Raw genomic sequence first — 12,781 nt, forward strand, 5'->3', positions numbered from 1 at the left:
GTAAAGCTCCCTCTACACTGTCCCATCAAACACTCCCAGGGCAGGTACAGCACAGATTAGATACAGAGTGTCAGCCGTGGCTCAGGCGGCAGCACTCTCTCCTCTGAGGCAGAAGGTTGTGGGTTGAAGTCCACTCCAGAGACTCGAGTCTAAAACTCTGCTGCCCCTGCAGTGCAGTGCTGAGGGAGTAAAGCCCAGTGCAGAGTAAAGTTCCCTCTGCACTGCTCCACTAACAGGACTGAGCCCCAAACTCAGAAGGGCGCCCTCTGCTGCATTCCACTTGTCTCAGCAGCGGGAGAAGCAGGCGGCGGAAGTCCCGCCCCTCGAACGCCCCGATTGCTTGGAGGACCCGCCGCCACCTCAGTCCTCCGAGCTCCGCCCGCTCTCTCCCTATTGGTCGGAGCTCCCGTCAGTCCCCGCCGTGGAGTTGATGACGTGCCCCAGTGCGGCTCCCTGCAGAAGACAAGGGGCTGCGGCCGCTCCGTGCCGGGAGGGCGCTGGGACGGTGCGGTTTGTAATTTTTTTAAATTTATCTCCCCGCCCGCGCTTCTCTCCGCTATATATCAAAAACCCTGATAAAACTCACTTTCCGCCGGTGATCTGGACTCTCGCGGTTGCCCGGGCCTTCCCCAGAATGCGAGGCCCTGCGCATGTCCGGTACCGGCTTAACTTCGGGAGCGGGGCCCGGCGGCGCATGCGGAGTAGGGGGAGGAGAGGGGCGGGGCCTGTTCAGAGGGGGAGGATGATTGACAGGGGCCCATTGTGTGTGCTGAGCATGCGCGGTGCGGGACGGGCGCCTGTGGAGCAGGAGAGGGCGGGGCCATGGGGCGCATGCGCGGGGTCAGCTGCAACTTTAGAGTCACAAAGGGACCGAGTGTCTTCAAATCTCTCCCCTCCTCTTCTAATTTCCTGTAAAACCAGTTTATAAAAGTCATCACTGAAAGTACATAGAAGATAGGGCCCAGGGCCTGATTGACGGCAGCTTCCGACCAATAGGGAGCGAGCGGGGCGAGGCTGGAGGAGCGAGCCGGCGGCGGGTCCTCCAACCAATCGGGGAGCCCGAGGGGCGGGACTTGCGCCGGCTGATTGGGACAGAGGAGGCTGACGGGAGATTTAATTTAAATGAATTTAATTTCCCGCCTGCTCCAACCGCCCACCCTGCAACGTCACGACGTCGCCGGCGTGCACTGACTGATACTGAGCTCTCCACAAATGAGCGAGGGGAGGTGGAGCCTGGAGGACCGACCGGCGAAGGAGGAGGCGGGACCTGGGATCGGCCTGCCGCCATTTTGTAAAGCGGCCTGGTCAGAACCTGTGATCCTGGGAAAGTTTATTTTTAATGTTCCTTTCACATTTTACAACTCAAACTAATTTTATTTTACAGAAGATACTTGTTTTAAACATAGAAACATAGAAGATAGGAGCAGCAGTGGACCATTCGGCCCTTCGAGCCTGCTCCGCCATTCAATGAGATCATGGCTGATCATAAAAAAAGCAGTTTGTTTTTAAATTGCTGGAACAGAAACAAGAAACCCTGTGGAGCAAATGTCAGTAAAAATATTTTTTCTCCCTGAATTAATTTTTTTAATATTAATTTTCTGCGTTTTTAATTACTAATTTCAAGTACTTTATTAAGAGAAATATGGGAGTGGTGGGGGTTCTCTTAAACGGACAGGCGCTCTCTTTTTCTATGTGATTTTCATTAAAGGGACTGCGTCCCCGTGGATGAATGATTTTAAAGGGACAGCGTCTCCCTTTTTATTAATGTATATATGTAAGAGACTGACATTTAACGTAGGGCTAATCCCCTGCTCCCGTGAATGCTTAGCGAGAAATCAGGTGCTGTTTGCACTCGCCCCCTCCCAATTTTCTGCCAAGGGACAGAAAGCAGAGAGTAGTGGTGAACGGTTTCTTTTCAGACTGGAGGGAGGTAAACAGTGATGTACCCCAGGGGACGGTATTAGGACCAATGTCCCCTCTAATTTTTTTTGAGGTGCGTGGCCCCTTTAACGGGCTGCACGGCCCATTCAAATTTCGGCGCATGCGCGTTTATTCCATTTATAGGGCGGTGAACCGGCTGCGCGGGACCTCCAGACCGCTGCGTGGCCGCGCAACTTAACGTGAACATTGATTCGGACCACTGCTTTTTTTGATATATATCAATGACCTGGACTTGGGGATCCAGGGCAAAATTTCAAAATTTACAGATGACACGATACTCGGAAATGTAGCAAACAATGAGGATAGTAACAGACTTCAGGAGGATGTAGCCAGACTGGTGAAATGGGCAGAAACGTGGCAGATTAAATTTAATGTAGAGAAGTGTGAAGTGATTCATTTTGGTAGGAAGAATGAGGAGAGGCAATATAAACTAAATGGTCCAGTTTTAAAGAGGGTGCAGGAACAGAGAGGCCTCTGGGTGTATGTACACAAATCTTAGAAGGTGGCAGGACAAGTTGAGAAGCCTGTTTAAAAAAAGCATACAGGATCCTTGACTTTATTAATAGAGGAATAGAGTACAAAAGCAAGCAAGTTATGCTAAGCCTTTATAAAACACTGGCTAGGCTTCCGCTGGGCACCACACTTTAGGAAGGATGTCAAGGCCTAAGAGAGGATGCAGAAGAAATTTACTAGAATGGGACCAGGGTTGAGGGACTTGAGTTACGTGGAGAGACGGGAGAAGCTGGGGTTGTTCTCCTTAAGCAAAGAAGATTAAAAGGAGATTTGATAGAGTTGTTCAAAATCAGAATGGATTTTGAGAGAGTAAATAAGGTGAAACCGTTTCCAATGGCTGAAGGGACAGAAACCAGATTTAAGGCGATTGGCAAAAGAACCAGAGGTGACATGAGGAAACAGATTTTTACACCAAGTTGTTGTGATCTGGAATGCACTGCCTGAAAGGGTGGTGGAAGCAGATTCGATATTATAATTCAAAAGAGATTGAGATAAATACTTGAAGGGAAAACATTTACATGGCTTTGGGGAAAGAGCAGGGGGAGTGGGATTAATTGGATCGCTCTTTCAAAGAGCCGGCACAGGCACGATGGGCCGAATGGCCTCCTTCTGTGCTGTATCATTCTATGATGCTGTTCTACACAGACACACACACATACAGTCAGACAGACACACAGACACAGATACTCACTAAAATACAGTCAGACACACACTCACATTTTTTCTGCATAAACTTTTATTATTAATTTCAAAGACTTTAAGAAAAAGTGCGGGAGTGGTGGGCGGAGGGCTCTTAAAGGGACAGGGACTCTTCTTTTCAAAGTGGTATTCATTAAAGGGTCCGAGTCCCTCCTTGCCTGTAGAGGACCAATTTTAAAAGGACAGCATCTCGAAATCGGGTGCTGTCTGCGTGTGAACCACCTCCTCCCAATTTCCTGCCAAGCGATCCCTGCGGGCACCACTCCACTCTAGGAGTGGCTCCTAGAATCATACAGCACAGAAGGAGGCCATTCAGCCCATCGTGCCTGTGCCGGCTCTTTGAAAGAGCTTTCCATTTAGTCCCACTCCCCTGCTCTTTCCCCATAGCCCTGAAAATGTTTCCCCTTCAAGTATTTATCCAATTCCCCAGTGAACGTTATTATTGACTCTGCTTCCACCGCCCTTTCAGGCAGCGCATTCCAGATCACAACAACTCGCTGCGTCAATAAAATTCTCCTCACCTCGCCTCTGGTTCTTTTGTCAATGACCTTATATCTGTGTCCTCTGGTTACCGACCCTCCTGCCACTGGAAACAGTTTCACCTTATAAGCTACAGCTACACAAAGCCTGGTTAGACCCCAGAGAGTGACAGAGTCATAACGGCACAGAAGGAGGCCATTCGGCCCATCGAGTCCGTGCCGGCTCTCTGTAGAGCAATCCAGTCAGTCCCATTCCCCCGCTCTAGCCCCGTAGCCCTGCAAGTTTATTTCCCTCAAGTTCCTATCCAGTCTCCCCTTGAAAACATTGTGTGTCTCCGCTTCCACCACTTCCGTCGGCAGCGAGTTCCAGGTCATCACCACTCGCTACGTAAAAAAGTTTTTCCTCACATCCCCCCCGTATCTCTTGCCCAAAACCTTAACTCTGTGTCCCCTAGTCCTTGTACCATCAACTAGTGGGCACAGCCTTTCCCCGTCTCGCCTATCCAAACCCGTCATAATCTTGTACACCTCTATCAAATCAGCCCTCAAACTCCTTTGCTCTAATGAAAACAAATCCAGCTTCTCCAACCTGTCCTTGTAGCTAAGATCCCCCATCCCCAGAACCATTCTGGTAAATCTCCTCTGCACCCTCTCAAGGGCCTTCACATCCTTCCTAAAGTGTGGTGACCAGAACTGGATGCAATACTCCAGTTGTGGCCTAACCAGCGCTTTATAAAGGTTCAGCATAACTTCTCTACTTTTGTACTCTATTTATGAAGCCCAAGATCCCATATGCTTTGTTAACCACTCTCTCAATATGTCCCGCCACCTTCAGGGACCTACGCACATTAACTCCCAGGAACTCCCTGGAGCACTGTGTGCAGTTCTGGGCACCGCACCTCAGAAAGGATATACTGACCTTGGAAGGAGTGCAGCACAGGTTCACCAGAATGTTACCCGGGCTCCAAGGGTTAGATTATGAGGAGAGATTACATAAACTAGGCTTGTGTTCCCTGGAATCTAGAAGGTTAAGGAGTGATTGAGGATTTTTGGATTTTGAAAGGAATTGGTAGAGTAGATAGAGAGAAACTTTTTCCGCCGGTGGGGAAGTCGAGGACAAGCGGACATCACCTTAAAATCAGAGCCAGGCCATTCAGGAGAGAAGTTGGGAAACACTTCTTCACACAAAGGGTGGTAGAAGTGTGGAACCCTCTCCCACAGGAAGCAGTCGATGCCAGCTCAATTAATCATTTTAAATCCCAGAGCGATAGATTTTTGCTAGACAAGGGAGCAAAGGGATATGGAGCCAAGGCAGGTGGGTGGAGTTAAGACACAGATCAGCCATGATCTCATTGAATGGTGGAACAGGCTGGAGGGGCTGAATGGCCTCCTCCTGTTCCCATGCTCCTATTTACTCTATCAAAACCCTCCATGTTTTGAACACCTCTATTAAATCTCCGCTGCACCTTCTCTGCTCCAAGGAGAACAATCCCAGCTTCTCCAGTCTCTCCACATAACTGAAATCCTCTGTGTATTTGTCGTGGGGCAGCAGGCTATAGCAAACAGCTTTCTTAAGAACATAAGAAATAGGAGCAGGAGCAGGCCATTCGGCCCTTTGAGCCTGCTCCGCCATTCAATAAGATCATGGCTGATCTTCTACCTCATCTCCACCTTCCCGCCCGATCCCCATATCCCTTGATTCCCCATGAGTCCAAAAATCTATCGATCTCAGCCTTGATTATACTCAATGACTGAGCCTCCACAGCCCTCTGGGGCAGAGAATTCCAAAGATTCACCACCCTCTGAGTGAAGACATTCCTCCTCATCTCAGTCCTAAATGGCCGACCCCTTATTCTGAGACTGTGACCCCTGGTTCTAGACTCCCCAGCCAGGGGAAACAGTCTCCCAGCATCTACCCTGTCGAGCCCTGTAAGAATTTTAGATGTTTCAATGAGATCACTTCTCATTCTTCAAAATTCATAGGAATATAGGCTTAGTCTCAATCTCTCCTCATAGGACAATCCCCCCATCCCAGGAATCAGTCTGGTGAACCTTTGTTGCACTCCCTCTAAGGCAAGTATATCCTTCCTTAGGTAAGGAGACCAAAACTGTACACAATACCCCACAAGGGTGTGTGCTGAGCCCCCTCCTCTACTCCCTCTTCACCCACGACTGTGTGGCTGTTCATGGTTCCAACACCATCATCAAGTTTGCGGATGACACCACGGTAGTAGGCCAGATCACCAACAACGATGAGTCAGCCTACAGGGAGGAGGTCCAGCATCTCGTGAAGTGGTGCGCCGATAACAACCTGGCCCTTAACATCAAGAAAACCAAAGAAATCATTGTGGACTTCAGGAAGTCTAAAGGCGGAAGTCACACCCCCATCCACATTCATGGGGCTGTGGTGGAAAGGGTGGACAGCTTTAAGTTACTCGGAGTCCACATCACGGAAGACCTCTCCTGGTCCCTCAATACTTCCTCTCTGGTGAAGAAGGCCCAGCAGCGCCTATATTTCCTAAGGAGGTTGAAGGGATGTAACCTGTCACCCCAGATCCTCTCTAACTTTTACCGCTGCACAATAGAGAGCATCCTGACGAACTGTATCACAGTATGGTATGGCAGCTGTAGCTACTATGACTGGAAAGCCCTGCAGCGGGTAGTCAAAACTGCCCAACGCATTACCGGCACCCGGCTACCGACCATAGAGCACATATACCAGAAACGCTGTTTACGGAGGTCACGGACCATCATCAAAGACCCTACCCACCCCAGCCACAGTCTGTTCGCCCTCCTGCCATCTGGGAGACGCTACAGATGCATTCGCACCTGAACGACCAGATTTAGGAACAGCTTCTTTCCCAGGGCTGTCATCCTACTGAACTCCACAAATAAACTCTAAAGCCTGCACATCTGCCAATGCACTTTATTATGTTTATGTTAATGTTAATGTATTACAAGCCAAATGTATGTTGAATGTTTAAATGTCTTAATCTAAATGTACACTCTCGGGAGCCGCAAGCCTACATTTCGTTGTACTGCACTTGTGCACTAACAATGACAATAAAGATGATTATTATTATTATTATTATTATTAGGTGTGGTCTCACCAAGGCCCTGTATAATTGCAGTGAGACTTCTTTACTCTTATACTCCAATCATAAGAACATAAGAACATAAGAAGTAGGAGCAGGAGTAGGCCATACGGCCCCTCGGGCCTGCTCCGCCATTCAATAGGATCATGGCTGATCCGAATCTAGACTCACGTCCACTTCCCTGCCCTCTCCCCGTAACCCCTAATTCCCTTATCTGCTAGGAAACTGTCTATCTCCATTTTAAATTTATTTAATGTTGCAGCTTCCACAGCTCTCTGGGGTAGCAAATTCCATAGATTTACCAGCCTCTGAGTGAAGAAGTTTCTCCTCATCTCAGTTTTGAAAGGGCAGCCCCTTATTCTAAGATTATGCCCCCTAGTTCTAATCTCACCCATCAGTGGAAACATCCTCCCCGCATCCACCCAATCAAGCCCCCTCACAATCTTACATGTTTCGATAAGATCGCCTCTCATTCTTCTGAACTCCAATGAGTAGAGTCCCAACCTACTCAAACTTTCCTCATACGTCAACCCCCTCATCTCCGGAATCAACCGAGTGAACCTTCTCTGAACTGCCTCGAGAGCAAGTATATCTTTTCTTAAATATGGAAACCAAAACTGCACGCAGTATTCCAGGTGTGGCCTCGCCAATACCCTGTATAACTGCAGTAAGACTTCCCTGTTTTTATACTCCATCCCCCTTGCAATAAAAGCCAAGATTCCATTGGCTTTCCTGATCATCTGCTGTACCTGCATACTAACTTTTTGTGTTTCATGCACCAGGACCCCCAGATCCCTTTGTACTGTAGCACTTTGCAGTTTCTCTCCATTTAGATAATAACTTGCTCTTTGATTTTTTTCTGCCAAAGTGCATAACCTCAAACTTTCCAACATTATATTGCATCTGCCAAATCTCTGCCCACTCACTTAGCCTGTCTATGTCCTTTTGCAGGTTTTTTATGTCATCCTCACTCATTGCTTTCCCTCCCATCTTTGTATCATCGGCAAACTTGGATATGTTGCACTTGGTCCCTTCCTCCAAATCGTTAATATAGATTGTAAAGAGTTGGGGTCCCAGCACTGACCCCTGCGGAACACCACTAGTTACTGATTGCCAGCCTGAGAATGAACCATTTATCCCAACTCTTTGTTTTCTGTTAGATAGCCAATCTTCCACCCATGCCAGTATATTACCCCCAATCCCGTGATTTCTTATCTTGATCAGTAATCTTTTGTGTGGAACCTTGTCAAATGCCTTTTGGAAGTCCAAATACACCACATCCACTGGTTCCCCTTTATCCACCCTGTATGTTACATCCTCAAAGAATTCGAGCAAATTTGTCAAACATGACTTCCCCTTCATAAAACCATGCTGACTCTGTCCTATTAAATTATGTTTATCCAAATGCTCTGTTACTGTTTCCTTAATAATGGACTCCAACATTTTGCCAACCACAGATGTTAGGCGAACTGGTCTATAATTTCCAGCTTTTTGTCAACTTCCCTTCTTAAATAATGGTGTTACATTAGCAGTTTTCCAATCTGCCGGGACCTTTCCTGAGTCCAGGGAGTTCTGGAAAATAATCACCAATGCACCCACAATCCCTACCGCCACTTCTCTCAAGACCCTAGGATGTAGGCCATCAGGTCCGGAGGATTTATCCGTTTTAAGTCCCTACAATCCTTTTGTAATAAAGACTAACATACCATTTGCTTTCCTAATTGCTTGCTGCACCAACGTGTTAAGATGAGAAATGATAAAGGCAAGAAGTCACTTGTGGGAGTGGTGTACAGGCCCCCTAACAGTAATCACATGGTAGGATGGAGTATAAAGGAAGAAATAATGGGAGCTTGTCAGAAAGGTATGGCAATAATCATGGGGGATTTTAATCTACATATAGACGGGAAAAATCAGATGGGCAAAGGTAACCTAGACGAGGAGTTCGTAGAATGTTTTCGGGATAGTTTCTTAGAACAGCACGTTCTGGAACCAACCAGAGAGCAGGCTATACTGGACCTGGTATTGTGCAGTGAGATAGAATTAATTAATGACTTCATCGTGAAGGCGCCCCTAGGTAGCAGCGATCATAATATGATTGAATTTTACATTCAGTTTGAGGGAGAGAAGAGTGGGTCCAAGACTAGTATTTTAAGGGCAATTATGAGGGCATGAAAGCAGAGCTAGCTAAAGTGAACAGGCAAATTAGGTTAAGGGATAGGTCAATAGAGTTGCAGTGGCAGACATTTAAGGGGATATTTCAGAATACACAGAATAGATACATTCACAGAATCACAGAAACCCCACAGTGCAGATAGAGGCCATTTCGGCCCATCGAGCCTGCACCGACACATATCCCACCCGATCCCCGTAACCCCTACACCAACACATATCCCACCCTATCCTGTAACCCCACGTATTTAATCCCCCTAACACTAAGGGTCAATTTATCATAGCCAATCAACCTAACCTGCACATCTTTGGACTGTGGGAGGAAACCGGAGCACCCGGAGAAAACCCACGCAAACACGGGGAGAATGTGCAAACTCCACACAGACAGTCGCCCGAGGCCGGATTCGAACCCGGGTCCCTGGCGCTGTGAGGCAACAGTGCTAACCACTATGCCAACGAGAAAGAAAAATTCCAAGGGGAGGACCCACCATCCGTGGTTAACTAAAAAAGTTAAAGATAGTATCAGACTTAAAGAAAAAGCATATAATTGTGCAAAGATGGCTGGCAGGTCAGAAGGTTGGACAGAATATAAAAAACAGCAAAGAATGACTAAAAGATTAATGAGAGAAAAATTAGAGTACCAGAGAAAGCTAGCTAGAAATATAAAAACTGATAGTAAGAGTTTCTATAGATATTTAAAAAAGAAAAGAGTTAACAAAGTGAGCGTTGGTCCTATAGAAAGTGAGTCTGGGGAATTAATAATGGAAAATAAGGAGATGGCAGTTGAACAGGTATTTTGCATCGGTCTTCACTATAGAGGATTCAAGTAACATCCCAGAAATAGCTGTAAATCAGGAAATGGAAGGGAGGGAGGAACTCAAGAAAATTACAATCACCCGGGAAGTGGTACTGAGCAAATTGTTGGAGCTGTGGGCTGACAAGCCCCCGGGGCCTGATGGACTTCATCCTAGGGTCTGAAAAGAAGTGGCTAGTGAGATAGTTGATGCGTTGGTTTTAATTTTCCAAAATTCCCTAGATTCGGGGAAGGTTCCATTCGATTGGAAAATAGCGAATGTAACTCCTTTATTCAAAAAGGGAGGGAGACAGAAAGCAGGAAACTACAGGCCAGTTAGCTTAACATCTGTCATCGGGAAGATGTTGGAAGCTATTATTAAAGACGTTATAGCAGGGCACTTGGAAAAGTTCAAGGTAATCAAGCAGAGTCAACATGGTTTTGTGAAAGGGAAATCATGTTTAACCAATTTATTGGCGTTCTTTGAGGAAGTAACATGTGCTGTGGATAAAGGGGAACCGGTGGATGTACTGTACTTAGATTTCCAGAAGGCATTTGATGAAGTGCCACATCAAAGGTTATTGCGGAAAATAAAAGCTCATGGTTTAGGGAGTAACATATTGGCATGGCTAGAAGATTGGCTAGCTAACAGGAAACAGAGAGTAGGCATAAATGGGTCATTTTCTGGTTGGCAAGATGTAACGAGTGGTGTGCCACAGGGATCACTGCTGGGACCTCAACTTTTGACAATTTATATAAATGACTTGGATGAAGGGACCGAAGGCATGGTTGCTAAATTTGCTGATGACACAAAGATAGGTAGGAAAGTAAATTGCGAGGAGGACATAAGGAGGTTACAAAGGGATATAGATAAGTTAAGTGAGTGGGCAAAGATCTGTCAAATGGAGTATAATGTGTGAAAATGTGAAGTTGTCCATTTTGGCAGGAAGAATAAAAAAGAAGCATATTATCTAAATGGTGAGAGATTGCAGAGCTCTGAGATGCAGAGGGATCTGGGTGTCCTAATGCGTGAATCGCAAAAGGTTAGTATTCAGGTACAACAAGTAATCAGGAAAGCTAATAGAATGTTATTGTTTATTGCGAGGGAAACTGAATACAAAAGTAGGGAGGTTATGCTTCAGTTATACAGGGCATTGGTGAGACCACATCTGGAGCACTGTGTACAGTATTGGTCTCCTTATTTAAGGAAGGATGTAAATGCGTTGGAAGCAGTTCAGAGAAGGTTTACTAGACTAATACCTGGAATGGGCAGGTTGTCTTATGAGGAAAGGTTGGACAGGCTAGGCTTGTATCCGCTGGAGTTTAGAAGAGTAAGAGGTGACTTGATTGAAACATATAAGATCCTGAGGGGTCTGGACAGGGTGGATGTGGAGAGGATGTTTCCTCTTGTGGGAGAATCTAGAACTAGGGGTCACTGTTTAAAAATAAGGGGTCGCCCATTTAAGACAGAGATGAGGACATTTTTTCTCAGAGGGTCGTGAGTCTTTGAAACTCTCTTCCTCAGAGGGCGGTGGAAGCAGAGTCTTTGAATATTTTTAAGGCAGAGGTAGATAGATTCTTGATAAGCAAGGGGGTGAAAGGTTATCGGGGGTAGGTGGGAATGTGGAGTAATCAGATCAGCCATGATCTTATTGAATGGCGGAGCAGGCTCGAGGGGCCGAGTGGCCGACTCCTGCTCCTAATTCGTATGTAACCTGTGCAGCAGCTGGGGCCTGAAAATCAGCTTCACTGCCCCTGGGCTGGGAAAGGGGGACATGAGGCAACATTCTCCCTCTTACGCCTTTCTACACTCCTTTTACAGGGTTTTAGAAGTGGAGCATTTACAGCCAGGAAGCTCAGACCGAACATCACGTCAAGAACAGACAGAGTCGCTCGATTCATCAGGACCTGATTCAATCGCTCCTCCAATCTGCTGACACACCAGCGAGTTCACACTGATGAGAGACCTTTTAAATGTTCTGAGTGTGGGAAGAGCTTCAAAATCTACAAGTACCTGAAGCAACAGCAGTGGCTACACACTGAGGAGAGCCCGTTCACCGGCCCCGTGTTCCAGAAGAGATTCACTCAGTCAGTCGCTCCGATGATACACCAGCAATATCACATGAGGGAGAGACCTTTAACCCGCTCCGTGTGTGGGAAGGGATTAATTGCACCCTCCGTGCTGCTGAGACACCAGCTTGTCCACACCAATGAGAGACCGTTGACCTGCTCTGTGTTTTTGAAGCGATTCTCTCATTCTGCCACCCTCCTGAGACACCAGTTTGTTCACATTAAATGTTCTGACTGTGGGAAGAGATTTAAAAGGTCCCAGGATCTGAAGAGACACCAGCTGGAGAGAGCAGGAGAGATTCTGTTCACCTGCTCCGTGTGTGGGAAGAGATTCACTCGGTCATCCCACCTCCTGACACACCAGCGAGTTCACACTGATGAGAGACTATTTAAATGTTCTGCCTGTGGGAAGAGCTTTAAAACCTCTGGGGATCTGAAGCGACACCAGCGAGTTCACTCCGATCAGAGACCATTTACATGTTCTGTCTGTGGGAAGAGCTTTAACAGCTCCGGGAATCTGAACAGACACCAGCCAGTTCACACTGGGAAGAGGCCATTCACCTGCTCCGTGTGTGGGAAGAGATTCACTCACTCATCCAACCTGCTGACACACCAGCTTGTTCACACTGATGAGAGACCATTTAAATGTTCTGCCTGTGGGAAGAGCTTTAAAACCTCTGGGGAGCTGAAGCGACACCAGCGAGTTCACTCCGATCAGAGACCATTTACATGTTCTGTCTGTGGGAAGAGCTTTAAAAGCTCCGGGAATCTGAACAGACACCAGCCAGTTCACACTGGGAAGAGGCCATTCACCTGCTCCGTGTGTGGGAAGGGATTCATTCAGTCATCCCACCTGCTGACACACCAGCAAGTTCACACTGATGGGAGCCCGTTCACCTGCTCCGTGTGTGGGAAGGGATTCACTCAGTCATCCAACCTGTTGCAACACCAGCGAGTTCACACTGATGAGAGACCGTTCACCTGCTCCGTGTGTGGGAAGGGATTCACTCGGTCATCAAACC

The 12,781-nt window shown here is 47.1% G+C and overlaps 1 long non-coding RNA gene across 1 annotated transcript; it reads left to right on the plus strand.

Annotated features, from left to right (window-relative positions):
* Positions 1 to 428: 428 nt before the first annotated feature.
* On the plus strand, positions 429 to 11,887 carry LOC147084017 (uncharacterized). The gene is made up of 3 exons (XR_015075933.1): positions 429 to 505; positions 1,385 to 1,547; positions 11,512 to 11,887. It is a non-coding gene; the product is annotated as an uncharacterized LOC147084017 (long non-coding RNA).
* The last annotated feature ends 894 nt before the right edge of the window (positions 11,888 to 12,781 follow it).

This window comes from Somniosus microcephalus, unplaced genomic scaffold, assembly GCF_052327205.1.
Source record: "Somniosus microcephalus isolate GS21.2 unplaced genomic scaffold, FLI_Smic_1.0 scaffold7, whole genome shotgun sequence".
Classification (NCBI taxonomy): domain Eukaryota; kingdom Metazoa; phylum Chordata; class Chondrichthyes; order Squaliformes; family Somniosidae; genus Somniosus; species Somniosus microcephalus.